This window comes from Chiloscyllium punctatum, unplaced genomic scaffold (assembly GCF_047496795.1).
Source record: "Chiloscyllium punctatum isolate Juve2018m unplaced genomic scaffold, sChiPun1.3 scaffold_153, whole genome shotgun sequence".
NCBI classification, from domain to species: domain Eukaryota; kingdom Metazoa; phylum Chordata; class Chondrichthyes; order Orectolobiformes; family Hemiscylliidae; genus Chiloscyllium; species Chiloscyllium punctatum.
Genome location: NW_027309887.1, coordinates 539,222 through 553,021, shown reverse-complemented (window position 1 = coordinate 553,021; position 13,800 = coordinate 539,222). Strand labels below are relative to the sequence as shown.

The 13,800-nt window shown below is 53.8% G+C and overlaps 1 long non-coding RNA gene across 1 annotated transcript in view; it reads left to right on the top strand.

Moving 5' to 3' along the window:
- The window catches only part of LOC140471684 (uncharacterized), a 104,351-nt gene that overhangs the window by 49,827 nt on the left and 40,724 nt on the right, over window positions 1-13,800 (top strand). Inside the window, exon 2 of the long non-coding RNA XR_011957167.1 lies at window positions 3,349-3,570. This is a non-coding gene — a long non-coding RNA (uncharacterized lncRNA). The remainder of the gene's footprint in view (window positions 1-3,348; window positions 3,571-13,800) is intronic.

Genomic DNA, 13,800 nt, shown 5'->3' with positions numbered 1-13,800 from the left:
AAAATGTCCATATTACAGAGGAGGAGGTGCTGGATGTCTTGAAATGGTTAAAGGTGGATAAATCCCCAGGACCTTTTCAGGTATACTCTCGATCTCTCGGAAGCTAGAGAAGTGATTGCTGTGCCCTTTGCTGAAATATTTGTATCATCGATAGACACAGGTGAGGTACCAGAAGACTGCAGGTTGGGCTAACGTGGTGCCACTGTTTAGGAAGGCTGGTAAGGACAAGCCAGGGAACTGCAGACTGGTTCACCTGACGTCAGTCGTGGGCACGTGGAAAGATGGATACATGAGGGACAGGAATTACATGTATTTAGAAAGGCAATGTCTAATTAGGGATAGTCAGCATTGCTTCGTACGTGGGAAATCATGGCTCAAGATATTGAGTTTTTTGAAGAAGTACCAAAAGGATTGATGAGGGCAGCACGGTGGATGGGAGCGACATGGACTTCAGTAAGGTGCTCGAAATGTTTCCACATGGGAGATTGGAGAGCAAGGATAGATCTCATGGAACACAGGGTAAACCAGCCATTTGGATATGGATCTGGCAGGAAGGTATAAGACAGAGGGTGGTTGTGGAGGGTGTTTTTTTCAGTCTGGAGACCTGTGCCCAGTGGAGTGCCACAAGGATCGGTGCTGCGTCCACTACTTTCCATTAATGATATAAATGATTTGGATGTGAACACAGCAGGTATAGTTAGTAAGTTTGCAGATGACACCAAAATTGTAGTTGTAGTGGACAGTGAAGAATGTTACATCACATTACAACGGGATGGTGAACTGATGGGCCAATGGGCTGAGGAGTGGGAGATGGAGCTTTATTTAGATAAATGGGAGGTGCTACATTTTGGAAAAGCAACTCTTCGCAGGACTGATCCACTTAATGTTAAGGTCCCAGGGAGTGTTTCTGAACAAAGAGACCTTGGAGTGCAGGTTCATTGTTCCTTGAAAAGAGAATTGTGTGTCGATAGGATAGTGAAGAAGGAGTTTGGTATGGTTGTGTTTACTGATCAGTGCATTGAGTAGAGGAGTTGGGAGGTCATGTTGTGGCTGTATAGGACATTGGATAAGCCACTTTTGGAATATTGTGTGCAATTCTTGTCTCCTCCCTATCGGAAGGATGTTGTATAAATTGAAAGGGTTCAGAAAAGATTTACAAAGATGAAGATAGGATTGGAGGAATTGAGCCACAGGGAGAGGTGAAATGCACTGGGCCTGTTTTCCCTGGAATGTCTGAGGCTGAGGGGCACCCATATGTAGGTTTATAAAACCATGAGACAAATCGATAGGTATAACAGACATGTTCTTTTCCCTAGGGTGGGGTAGTCCAGAACTGGAGGGCCCAGGTTGAGGGTGAGAGGGGAAAGATATAAAAGGAACGTAAGGGACAACGTTTTGATGTGGAGGGTGTTGCGTGTATGGAATTAACTGCCAGATGAAGTTGTGGAGACTGGTACAATTACTGCATTTAAAAGGCATTTGGATGGGTATACGAACAGGAAGGGTTGAGAGGGATTTGGGCCAACTGATGGCAAATAAAACGAGATTGTGATAGGATATGTTGGTGGCGTGGATGATTTGTTTCTGTGCTGTACATCTCTATGACTGTAAATGTTTTGCACTGTCCATTTCCAGCCACACACTTCACTGTTTCCCCTGTTTACCTTGGTCAGTTCTCCTCTCAAACACATGTCAATGGCTTTGGTTGTGATTGTCGGGTGTGCTTTATGGTCACTTTAACAATCCATCATCTCACTGAATTTCACTACACGACAATTTCCCAGAGGATATCTCAGTGGGACATTACTCCTTCCCTCAGCGTCATCACCCAACGGTCGATCTGAGATAGTCACCTCCCTGGCCGTTTGCACAACGTGTTATTCAAAGAAACACTGACACAAACATTCAAAGAGGAGTTCGGAGAACATCACTTTTGCCGATGTGACTGCCCTAGATTATACAAAGACTGAAGTCTCCCAGAATTATCACAGTGGCTTTGTATTACACAGGAATGTGTAACAGGGTTGAGCATTGAAATACTGTTAGGTCACCTAAAAACTGTTCTCCTGCTTGTGTTTTTGACACGTGTTACCCAGAATCTGCATTCAGACTGATTCAGCTGCATCATCTGAGGCCAAATGCTTTCTCTGTAATGCCTTTGTTACCCATTACTGTCAGGGATACCCATCCTGCACTCCCTGACACCCCTCAAGGAGGTGGACAATAGAATATTCATGATCCACCTTTTGTTCACCCTGTCACCACTAAATCTCATTTATCTCTGTGCCACAATCCATCCACCTTATTGCAGAGACATTATCCAGTACAAAACAAGAACATTAAGATTGACTCTTTCCACAATTTCTTGTCACAGTCCAATTCACTGATGTACAGTTTCAGTTAAACTCTGTCTCTCCCTGTTCCTTTCTGCTTGTCTTCAGCTACATCACCATTTTCTCTTTGGATTTGGATAGGTCCTTTCACCTGAACCCTGGCCCTGCATCCTCTCTGTCAGTTTAAAGTCCTGCCCATAAGCTTACCGACACGGTTGACCAGGACACTGTTCCCAGCAGTGTTGTGTTTAATTCACTCATGGGATGTTGCTGTCTCTGGTTAGCCAGCATCGCATGCCCACTCCGAGCTGCTCTTGAGCTGAGTGCCTTGCTGGATCATTTCAGGGGGCAGTTGAGAGTCAACCCCATTGCTCTGGGTCTGGATTCATATGTAGGCCAGACCCGCTGCCCATAACAGATTTCCTTCCTGAAAGGATATGAGGCAGTTAGATGGGTATACTGCACTCCAGTATTAAGGTTTGGATGAACAGTCGGGTGAGAATAGCACGAGGCCATCACCTGTCCCAATCGTAGTTCAACCGTCAGTGAGTACTGATCCCAATGCAGCATGAATCAAACCCCTTTCACCATGACCATTGTTTGCTCCTGATATCTTCCTGCACTCTGGTGATATCACTCAGTCTCCCTCCATGTGATACCGCTCACTGTATGGGTCTAATTGCTGCCTCTGTTATGTCTCTCACTCTTGCAGTTAATCCAGATTCTGAGCTAACAGAATTCTCCACTCCAGAGAGAAAAACAGCACAGGCCAGAGACGGAGACTGAAATTTTCCAGATCTATGTGGGACTCAGTGCCATTCTCCTTGTGTAACCCTCACTTCTGAAGGGCTTTTGCCCGAAACATCGATTTCGAAGCTACTTGAATGCTGCCTGAACTGCTGTGCTCTTCCAGCACCACTAATCCAGAATCTGGTTTCCAGCATCTGCAGTCATTGTTTTTACCTCACTGTAGCAGTTTAACTTCCCATTCTGTCTATTTCTCTGTCTCCTGCAGGTAATCAGGATGTTCCTGTCTTAGCCGAATTCCTAACTCCTGTCTCGTCCATAACCACATCAAAGTCGCTTGGTCAACCAGAGATAGACGGAGAGGGAGATCTGGAGCCTTCAGTAAATCCTGCAGACGGAAAGATCACTCACAGGAAACAGCACAGCAAGGAGGTCGTGGCCTTCTATATTCAGACACGGAAGACAGGACATAGATACAGAGCTGGGCAAGGTGCAGCAACATTCTAGACTTCATTCCCACCATCTTGTGAGGGTCCTGCTTTCACCTCCGCTGTACTAGTCCTCCCTGGGACATCTCTTTCTCTCTCTCTCTCTCTCTGACTTTCTGTCTCTTTTTCTTTATCCCCTCTCTCACCCACCCACTCTCATTCTCTCTCTCACCCCCCTCTCACCCTCTCTCTCTATCTCTCTTCCCCTCACTCACTCTCTCTCTCTCACCCTCTCACTCACTCTTGCTCCCACCCCCTCACTTATTCTCCATCTCATCCCTGTCTCTCAACGCACTCTCTCTCTCTCCCTCGCGTGCCTCTCCCTCACATCCCTCTCTCTCTCTGGCTCACCCTGTATCTCTCCCTAGCTCGCTCTCCCCCTCTTTCTATCTTACTCTCTTTCTCATTCTCTCTCTTCCCCTTATCGCGCTCTCTCTCGATCTCTCAGACTCTCTCTCTCATTTCTGTCCCCTCGCTCACTCACACTTGCACCTCTCTCTCTCCCTCGCATGCCTCTCCCTCAAGTCCCCCTCTCTCTCTGGCTCGCCCTGTATCTCTCCCTATTTCGCTCTCCCCTCTTTCTATCTTACTCTCTTTCTATTTCTCTCTCATCCCCTTATCATGCTCTCTCTCTCTCGATCTCCCAGACTCTCTCACATTTCTGTCCCCTCACTCACTCTCTCTCTCGCTCGCCCCATCTCTCGCCCGTCTCCCTTGCTCACACTTCGATCACCCCTTCTCTCCCTTCACTCTCGCTCCCTTCTCTATCACTTTCTTCCCCTCTCTCTGCCCCCTCTCTATGCCCCCTCTCTCCCTCCGCCCTCTCTCCCCCACTTTCTCCCCCGTCTCTGCCCCAGTCTCTCCCGCCCCTCTCGCGCCCCTCTCTCGCCCCCTCTCTCGCCCCCTCTCTCACCCACTCTATCGACCCTCTCACTGGACCCCGTCTCTTGACCCCCTCTCTCGATCCCTCTCTCTCCTCTGTCTCCCCACCTCACCCCTCTCTCTCACCCCCTCTCTCGATCCACTCTGTCGACCCCCTCACTTGACCCCTTCACTCGACCCCCTCTCTCGAATCTCTCTCGACCCCGCTGTCTCGACCCTTCTCTCTCTACCCACCTCACTCCACCCCCTCTCTCCCCACTCTCTCTCCCCCTTTCTCCCCATCTCTCCCCCTCTCGTACCCCTCACTCGACCCTCTCTCTCGACTCCCTCTCTCAACACCCTCTCTCGACTCCCTCTTGTTCTCCCCATCCCCATCCCCCCTCCACCCCCTTTCCGCCTCCCTCTCTGCCCCTCTCTCAACCCCCTCACTCTACCCCCTCTCTCGACTCCCTCTCTCATACCTCGTTTCCCCATCTCTCCCCCTCCCCCTCACTCAACCCCCTCACTCAAGACCCCTCACTCGATCCCTCACTCATCACCCTCTCTCGACTCCCCCTCTCTCGACTCCCACTCGCTCGACTCCCTCTCTCACCCCTCTCTCCCCTTCACTCTTCCCCCTCTTTCGACTGACTCTCTCTCCCCATTCACTCCTTTTCTGTCCCCCTTTCTCCACATTCCCTCTCCCCTTCCTCACCCTCCCCCTCTCACTAATCCTGTCACTCCCCGTCTCAGCCCGTTGCTCTCCCCGTCTCTCCACCCCTCTCTCCCCCTTTCTCTCCCAGTCCCTCTCCCCCTGTCTCTCCCTCTCACTCGACACCCCTCACTCGATCCCTCTCTCTAGCGCCCCCCTTCTCTCGACCCCCCTCTCTCGACACCCCCTCTTTCAAACCCCCTCACTTTACACCATCTCTCGACTCCCTCTCAGGACCCGCCACTCTCGACCCCACCTCTTGACCCATTCACTCGAACCGCCTCACTTGAACCCCCTCTCTCTCCACCTCTCTCTCACCTTCTCCTCCTCTCCCCCATCCCTCTCTTGCCCCCTCTCGATCCCTTTTCTCCCCCTTTCTTTCCCCCCCTCGATCCCCTCACTCGACCACCCTCGAACCCCCTCTCTTGACCCCCTCTCTCGACCCCCTCACTCAACCCCCCCCCACTCGACCCCTTCACTCCAACCCCTCACTCAACCCCACCTCACTCGGCCCCCTCACTCGACCCACTCTATTGACCACCCTTTGTCTATATCCTCTCTCTCTCCCCTCTCTACCCCTCTCTCAACCCCCCTCATTCAACCCCCCACTCACTCAAACCCCCTCACTGGAGCGCCCTCACTCGGCCCCCCCGCTCACTTCCCGCTCTCTCTCCCTCAGCCCCTTTCAGTCCCCTTTCTCCCCACTCCCTCTCCCCTTTACTCACCCTCCCCTTTCACTCCCCCTGTCTCCCCGTCACTCTCCCTGTCTCTCCACCCTTCACCCCCCCCTCTCTCGCCATCTCTATCCCTCTCCCTCTCCCCACTCTCTCTCCCCCTCTCTCTCTCCCCCTCACTCTCCCACCATTCTCTCCCCGCCTTTCTCCACACACTTTCTCACCGCCGCTCTTCTCCCTCTTTCTCAGCCCGTTATCTGCCCCCTCTCCCACTCTATCTCTCCCTTCTCTCTACCTCTTTCTCCCAGTCTGTCTCCCCCTGTCTCTCCTCACTCTCTCCCCCTCTCTCTCTCAACCTCTCACTCTCCCCTGCCCTCTCCCCCACTCTCTCCCCTCTCTCTTCCCACTCTTTCTCCCCGCTCTCTGACCCTCTCTCCTGCACTCTCTCCCACTCTCTCCCCCCTCTCCCACTCTCTCCCTCACTCTCCCCCCTCACTCTCCCCCCACATTTTCCACCTCTCTCTCCCCACTCTCTTTCCCCCGTCTTCCCTCTCCCTCTCTCCCCCACTCTCCCCATCACTCCCCTTTCCCTTGCCCCTTATCCCTTGCCTCCTCTCTCTCCTCTCTTTTGCCCCTGTCTCTCTGCCCCTCTCTCTGCCCCTCTCTCTCCCCTCACTCTGTCACCTCACTTTCCCACCCTCTCTCACTCCCTCCCTCTCTCCCTTCCTCCCTCTCTCACCCTGTCATTCACTATCCTCCCTCTCCACCACTCACTGCCCCCTCTCTCCCTTTTCTCGAACCCACACTCCCCCGTCTCTTTACTTAGAACATAGAACATAGAAAAATACAGCGCAATACAGGCCCTTAAGCCCTCGATGTTGCGCCGACCGAAGCCCACCTAACCTACACTAGCCCAATAACCTCCATATGCCTCTCCAATGCCCGCTTAAATGACCATAAAGAGGGAGAGTCCACCACTGCTACTGGCAGGGCATTCCATGAACTCACAACCCGCTGAGTAAAAAATCTACCCCTAACATCTGTCCTATACCAACCTCCCCTTAAATTAAAGCTGTGTCCCCTAGTAACAGCTGACTCCATACGCGGAAAAAGGTTGTCACTGCCAACCCTATCTAAACCCCTAATCATCTTGTACACGTCTATCAAATCTCCCCTAAACCTTCTTTTCTCAAATGAGAACAGCCCCAAGTGCCTCAGCCTTTCCTCATACGATCTTCCTACCATACCAGGCAACATCCTGGTAAACCTCCTCTGCACTCGTTCCAATGCCTCCACATCCTTCCTATAGTATGGCGACCAAAACTGCACACAATACTCCAGATAAGGCCGCACCAGAGTCCTATACAACTGCAACATGACCTCAGGACTCCGGAACTCAATTCCTCTACCAATAAAGCCCAGTACACCATATGCCTTCTTCACCGCACTATTTACCTGGGTGGCAACTTTTAAAGAACTGTGTACATGGACACCAAGATCCCTCTGCTCATCCACACTACCAAGTAGTCTACCATTAGCCCAGTAATCCATCTTCTTGTTACTCCTACCAAAGTGCATGACTTCACACTTAGCTACATTGAATTCCATTTGCCACCTTACTGCCCAGTTCTGCAACTTATCTATATCCCGCTGTAACCTGCCACATCCTTCTTCGCTGTCCACAACTCCACCGACTTTCGTGTCATCCGCAAACTTGCTCACCCAACCTTCAAGCCCCTCCTCCAGGTCATTTATAAAAATGACAAACAGCAATGGTCCCAAAGCAGATCCTTGTGGAACACCGCTAGTAACTGCGCTCCAAAATGAACCTATACCATCAACTACTACCCTCTGTCTCCTTCCAGCCAGCCAATTCCTAATCCAAACCTCTAATGCACCCTCAATGCCATACCTCCGTAGTTTTTGCATTAGCCTGCCATGGGGTACATTATCGACCGCCTTGCTAAAATCCATATACACCACATATACTGCTTTACCCTCGTCCACTTCCTTGATCACCTTCTCAAAGAATTCAATAAGGTTTGTGAGGCACGACCTGCCCTTCACAAAACCATGCTGACTATCCTTGATCACATTATTCCGATCCAGATGTTCATAAATCCTATCCCTTAAGATTCTCTCTAAGACTTTGCCCACAACAGAAGTGAGACTGACTGGCCTCTCGTTACTCGGGCTATCCCTACTCCCCTTCTTGAACAAGGGGACCACATTTGCTATCCTCCAGTCTTCTGGCACTGTCCCCGAAGACAACGACGACCTAAAAATCAAGGCCAATGGCTCCGCTATCTCCTCCCTAGCTTCCCAGAGGATCTGAGGATAAATGCCATCAGGCCCAGGGGACTTATCTATTTTCATCCTTTCCAGTATTCCCTAGACCTCTTCCCTACGTACCTTAAGGCCATCCATTCTAATCACTTGTGACTCAATATTCACATCAGCAACAATGTCCTGTTCCTGAGTGAATACTGACGAAAAGTATTGATTTAGTGTCTCACCGATCTCCTCCGCCTCCACACACAACTTCCCATTACTGTCCTTGACTGGACCGATACCTACCTTAGTCATCCTTTTATTCCTGACATACCTATAGAAAGCCTTTGGGTTTTCCCTAATCCTACCAACTAAGGACTTTTCATGTCCCCTCATTGCTGCTCTTAGCTCTCTCTTTAGATCCTTCCTGGCTACCTTATAACTCTCAATCGCCCCAACTGAACCTTCACGCCTCATCTTTACATAGGCCGCCCTCTTCCCTTTCACAAGGGATTCCAATTCGTTATTAAACCACGGCTCCCTCACAAGACCCTTTCGTCCCTGCCTGACTGGTACATACTTATCAAGGACACCCATTAGCTGTTCCTTGAACAATCTCCACATATCATTTGTGTTCTTCCCTTGAAGCCTATTTTTACAAACCACACATCCTAATTCATGCCTCACCGCATCATAATTTCCCTGCCCCCAGCTATAACTGTTGCTCTGCAGTACACACTTATCCCTCTCCATCACTAGAGTATAAGTCACCGAGTTGTGGTCACTGCCCCCGAAGTTCTCACCTACCTCCAAGTCTAACAACTGGCCTGGTTCATTACCTAGAACCAAATCCAGTATGGCCTCACCTCTTGTTGGCCTATCTACATATTGTGTCAGGAAACCCTCCTGCACACATTGGACAAACTACTTCTCTCGCTCTACCCTCTCTGTCTCTCCTCTCTCTCCACTTCACTCTCCCCATCGCTCTCCCCTCTCTTTCTCCCCGTCTCTCCCCCTCTCTACCCCCCTCTCTCCCTCTCTCTCCTCCTCTCACCACCTCTTTTCCCATCTCTCTATACCGTCTCTCTCACTCCGTCTCTCTACCCCTCACTCTCTCCCCCCTCACTTTCTCTTCACTGTCTCCCACATCCTGTCACCTAACTGTCTCCCCTCTCTCTTTCACTCACTCTCTCCCTACTCTCTCCCCCCACTCCCACCGGCCACACTCTCCCCCACTCTCTCTCCACAATCTCTCTCCCCCCTCTCTCTCCCCCTCTCTCTCTCCCCGCCTCTCTCCCCCCCTCTCTCTCCCCCTCGCTCTCCCTCTCGCTCTCCCCCTCGCTCTGCCCCTCTCTCTCCCCCTCTCTCTCCACCTCTCTCTCACCCTCCCTCTCCCCATCTCTCTCCCCCTCTCTCTCCGCCCTCTCTCTCTCCCCCTCGCTCTCCCTCTCGCTCTCCCCCTCGCTCTCCCCCTCTCTCTCCCCCTCTCTCTCCACCTCTCTCTCACCCTCCCTCTCCCCATCTCTCTCCCCCTCTCTCTCCCCCTCTCTCTCACCCTCCCTCTCCCCATCTCTCTCACCCTCCCTCTCCCCATCTCTCTCCCCCTCTCTCTCCCTCTCTCTCTCCCCGTCTCTCTCTCTCCCCCCTCTCTCTCCCTCTCTCTCTCCCCCCTCACTCTCCCCTGTCTCTCTCCCCTCTCTCTCTCCCCATCTCTCTACCCGTTTCTCTCTCTCCCCTTTCTCTCCCCCATCTCTCCCTCCACTCTCTGTCCCCACTCTGTCCCCCTCCCTCTGTTCCGTCTCCCACTTCTCTCTCCCCACTCTCCCCTCTCTCTCCCCTTCCTTCTCTCTGTCTCCCGGATCTTTCTTCAATAACTCTCTCCACCTCGCTGTCACCTAAATCTCTCCCCTCTCTCACCCTCTGTCTCCATCTCTCACTCACTTCCTCTCTCACCCTCTCTCTCTTCCCCCACTCTCTTCCCCCACTCTCTCCCCCTCTCACTCCCATTTTCTGCCTCTCTCTCTCCCCCAACCCCTCTCCCCACTTCTGCTTCCCCCTCTCTCTTCGTCTCTCTCCCCGACTATATCCCCCTCTCTCTCGCCCTCTCGCTCCACCCTCACTCTCCCCCCCTCACTCCCTGTCTCTCCCACTCTCTCTCCCCCACTCTCTTCCCTGCTCTCTCACGCCTGCTCTCTCACCTCCGCTTTCTCGCCCCCTCTCTCCTCTCTCTGTCACACCCCTCAATCTCCCCTAACTTTCCCCATTTCTCTTCCCCTCTTTCTCGCCCGCTCTCTACCCCCTCTCTCTGCCCTCTCTCTACTGCCTCTCTATCTCTGCCCCTCCTCTACCTCCTCCCTTCCCCCTCTCGCCCCTCCCTCTCTCTCCCCCGCCCTTGCCCCCTCTGTCGGCCTCTCTCTTCCTTCTCCCTTGCCCCTTCTCCCTTGTCTCCTCTCCCTCCCATCTTTCACCCTCCCTCTCTCGCCCTTCTCTCTCTGCCCCTGTCTCTGCCCCTCTCTCTCCCCTCACTCTGTCACCTCACTCTCCCTCCCTCTCTCACCCCTCCCTCTCTCACCCTGTCATTCACTATCCTCTCTCTCTCCCACTCACGTCCCCCTGTCTCTCCACCTCTCTCAAACCCACACTCCCCCGTCTCTCCACTTCTCTCCCACCAACCCTCTCTCTCTCTCCCCTCTCTCTCCCGTCTCTCTCCCCCTCTTTCTCCCCGTCACTCTACCCATCTCCCTTCCCCTCTCTTTCTCTTCCTCTCTCTGCCCCTCTCACTCTCCTCCCTCTCTCTCTGCTGCCTTGCCCCCTCTCATCCACTGTCTAAGCGCTCAATCCCCCTTTCTTGCCTCCTATCTACCCCCTCTCTCCCCTCTCTCTACCGTTTCTCTCTACCGTCTCTCTCACCCCCTTTCTCTACCCTGCACTCACTGTCTCCCCTCTTTCATTCACTTAACTAACTCTCCTGGACCCTGCCACCTAACTCTCTCCCCTCTCTCTCACTCCCTCCCTAACCCTCTCCCTCGCCACTCTCTCCCCCACTCTCTCCCCCCACACTTACTGCCCACTCACTCCCCACACTCTCTCTGCTCTCTCCCCTACTCTCTCTACTCCCCATTTCTCTCCATCTCTCTCCCCCTCTCTCTCCACCCCCTCTCTCCCCCTCTCTATCCCCCTCTCTCTCCCCTCTCTCTCCCCTCTCTCTCCCTTCTCTCCCCCACCTCTCTCCTCCCTCTCTACCCCTCCCTTTGTCCCCCTCTCTCTCCCTCCACTCTTTGTTCCCCCTCTGTCTCCCTCCCTCCGTCCCCCTCACTCTCATCTCTCCACCACTCTCCCCTATCTCTCCCCTTTCCATCTCACCGCCTCGCTCTTCCTCGCTCTCTCTCTCTCCGCCCTCTCTCACCCCCTCTCTCCACCCTCTCTCTCTACCCCGTTCACCCCCTCTCTTTAACCCTCACTCTCTCTCTCCACTCTCTCTCTCTTCACTAACTCTCTCCCCCACTCTGTCACCTAAATCTCTCCCCTCTCTCTCCCTCTCTCACTCCCTCCCTCTCTCACCCTCTCAATCTCTCCTCCCTCTCCCCCACTCTTTTCCCCCACTCTTTTCCCTCACTCTCTCGCCCACTCTCTTCTCCCACCATCTTACCCCACTCTCTCCGATTTCTCTCCCCTCTCTCTGCCCCTTTCTGTCTCTTCCCCCTCCCCTTCTCTCTCCCCTCTTGCACTTCTGTCTCTCCCCCTCTCTCTTCCCATCTCTCTCCCCATCTCTCTCCCCCCTCTCTTCTCATGGTCCCCCTCTCAACACATTTTCTGTCCCCGTCTCTCTCCCCCTCCCTCTCCCCCACCTCTCCTTCCTCCGTCTCTCTCCCCGTATCTCTCTCGGTCTCTCTCCTCCCTCTCTCTACCCTCCCTCTCTACCCTCACTCTCTACCCTCACTCTCTCCCCCCCCACGCTCTACCCCCCTCTCCACACTCTCACCCCTGTCTCCCCACTCTCTCACCCCTGTCTCCCCACTCTCTCACCACTCTCTCCTTCTCTCTCTTCCCGCACACTCTACCCCCGCTCTCTCACCTCCGCTCTCTCCCCTCTCTCTCTCCCTCTCTTTCTCACCCCCTGTCTCTTCCTCCTCTTTCACCCCACGCTCTCTGCCCCTTCTCCCCCTCTCACTCTCTACTGCCTCTCTATCTCTCCAATCTCTCTCTCCCCTCCCCTCTCCCCCTCCCCCCTCTCTCTCCCCCTCCCTTGCCCCTCTCTCTCGCCTGTCTCTCTCCCCTCTCTCTGAGTCTCTCTCCCCTCTCCCTTGCCCCTTCTCCCTTGCCTCATCTCCCTCCCTTCTTTCATCCTCCCTCTCTCGCCCCTCTCGCTCTGCACCTCTCTCTGACCCTCTCTCTCTCTCCCCTCACTCTGTCACATCACTCTGCCTACCTCTCTCACTCACTCCCTGTCTTCCTCCCACTCTCTCACACACTGTTACTCACGATCCTCTATTTCCCCCACTCACTCCCCCCTCTCTCTCTCTCCCCCTCACACCCACACTCCCCCTCTCCACTTCCCTTCCACCACCCCCTCTCTTTCTCCCCTCTCTCTCTCCCTCTCTCTGCCTCTCTCTTCAGCCTCTATCCCCCTCTCTCTCTCCCCTCTCCCCGTCCCTCTTCCCCAGTATCTATCTTGCTCTACCGCCTCTCACTTCACCCCTCTCCAAGACTCTCTATCTCGCTCCCCCCTCTCCACTTCCCTCTCTCGCCCCCTCTCTCACCAACTCTCCACTCCTCTCTCCCACTCTCTCTCCCCATCCTTTTCCCCTCTTCTCTCCCCTTCTCTCCCTCTCTTTCTACCGTCTCTCTCTCTCAACCCTTCTCTCTTCACCTCTCTCTCTCTGACCCCCACTCTCTCCTCTCTCTCTTCACTAACTCCCTCCCCCACTCTGTCAACCAACTCGCTCCCTCTCTCTCCCTCCCTCCCTAACACTCTCCCTCCCCCAATCTCCTCCCACTCTCTCCCTACTGTCTCCCCACACTCTCCCCACTCTCTCTCTCCCCACTCTCCCCCTCACTCTCACCCCCATTGTCTCCCCTAATCTTCCCCTCACTCTCTCTGCCCCCACTCTTTCTGCACTCACTCTCTCTCTCACCCTCTCTCTCCCCTCTCCCCTCCTCTCCCCTCCTCTCTGTCCCCAAACTCTCTCTCTACTCCTTACTCTCCTCCTTTCTCTCCTCCTTTCTCTCCTCCTTTCTCTCCCTCTTTCTCTGCCCCCTCTCTCGTCTCTCTCTCTCCCCGTCGCTCTCCCCCTCTCTCTCTCCCCCGCCTCTCTCCCCCTCTCTCTTCCCCCTCTCTCCCCTCTCTCCCCCCTCTGTCCCCCCTCTCTCTCCACTCTCTCTCTCTTCCCTCTCTCTCTCTCCCCTTTCTCTCTCCCCTCACTCTTCCCTCTCCCTCCCCTCTCTCTGTCCCCTCTCTCTCTTCCCCCCTCTCTCTCCTCTCTCTCCCCTCTCTCTCTCCCCTTCTCTCTCCCCTCTCTCCCCCTCCCCCTCTCTATCCCCACACTCTCCCCCTCTCTCCCCTCTCTCTCCGTCTCTCTCCCCCCCTCTCTCCCCCTCTCTCTCCCCTCTCTTTCCCGCCTCTCCTCCCTCTCTCTACCCACTCTCTCTGGCCTCCTCTCTCTCGTCCACCCTCTCACCCCACTCTTTCTTGCCCCCCTCTCTCGCACCCTCTG